The sequence below is a fragment of the Mandrillus leucophaeus genome, unplaced genomic scaffold (assembly GCF_000951045.1).
Source record: "Mandrillus leucophaeus isolate KB7577 unplaced genomic scaffold, Mleu.le_1.0 Scaffold313, whole genome shotgun sequence".
In the NCBI taxonomy this organism is placed as follows: Eukaryota; Metazoa; Chordata; class Mammalia; order Primates; family Cercopithecidae; genus Mandrillus; species Mandrillus leucophaeus.
This window is the reverse complement of record NW_012103288.1, coordinates 1,418,504-1,420,035: the sequence shown is the minus strand read 5'-3', so window position 1 is coordinate 1,420,035 and position 1,532 is coordinate 1,418,504.

The window sequence follows — 1,532 nt, the reverse complement described above, 5'->3', positions numbered from 1 at the left end:
GGGTCTTAGCAAATGGCACACCAGGAGATTATAACCCACGCCTGCCTGGAGGGTCCCATACCCACGGAGCCTCCCTCATTGCTAGCACAGCAGTCTGAGATCTAACTGCAAGGCGGCAGTGAGGCTGGGGGAGGGGCGCCTGCCATTGCTGAGGCTTAAGTACCTAAACATAGCCTTCGGGAAGCTCGAATTGGGTGGAGCCCACTGCAGCTCAAGGAGGCCTGCCTGCCTCTGTAGACTCCACCTCTGGAGACAGGGCATAGCTAAACAAAAGGCAGCAGAAACGTCTGCAGATGTAAAAGTCCCAGTCTGACAGCTTTGAAGAGAGCAGTGGTTCTCCCAGCACAGAGGTTGCGATCTGAGAATGGACAGACTGCCTGCTCAAGTGGGTCCCTGACCCCTGAGTAGCCTAATTGGGAGACATCCCCCACTAGGTGCAGACTGGCACCTCACACCTGACACGACTGGGTACACTCCTGATCCGAAGCTTCCAGAGCAAGAATCAGACAGCAACAGTTGCTGTTCAGCAATATTCTATCTTCTGAAGCCTCTGCTGCTGATAACCAGGCAAACAGGGTCTGGAGTGGACCTCAAGCAAACCCCAACAGACCTGCAGCTGAGGGTCCTGACTGATAGAAGGGAAACTAACAAACAGAAAGGACACCCACACCAAAACCCCATCAGTACGTCACCATCATCAAAGACCAAAGGCAGATAAAACAACAAAGATGGGGAAAAAGCAGTGCAGAAAAGCTGGAAATTCAAAAAATTGGAGTGCATCTTCCCCTCCAAAGGAACTCAGCTCATCACCAGCAATGGAACAAAGCTGGACGGAGAATGACTTTGACAAGTTGAGAGAAGAAGGCTTCAGTCTATCACACTTCTCAGAGCTAAATGAGGAACTATGTAACCAGTGCAAAGAAACGAAAAACCTTGAAAAAAGAATGGAAGAATGGATAACTAGAATAACCAATGCAGAGAAGTCCATAAACGAACTGATAGAGATGAAAACCATGACACAAGAACTACGTGACAAATGCAAAAGCTTCAGTAATCGACTCGATCAACTGGAAGAAAGAATATCAGTGATTGAAGGTCAAATGAATGAAATGAAGCAAGAAGAGAAGTTTAGAGAAAAAAGAGTAAAAAGAAATTAACAAAGCCTCCAGATATGTGGGATTAGTGAAAAGACCAAATCTACGTCTGCTTGGTGTGCCTGAAAGTGACGGGGAGAATGGAAACAAGCTGGAAAACATTCTGCAGGATATTATCCAGGAGAACTTCCCCAACCTAGCAAGGAAAGCCAACATTCAAATTCAGGAAATACAGAGAATGCCACAAAGATACTCCTGGAGAAGAGCAACTCCAAGACACATAATGGTCAGATTCACCAAAGTTGAAATGAAGGAAAAAATCTTAAGCGCAGCCAGAGAGAAAGTTCGGGTTACCCACAAAGGGAAGCCCATCACACTAACAGGAGATCTCTCGGCAGAAACTCTACAAGCCAGAAGAGAGTGGGGGCCGATATTCAA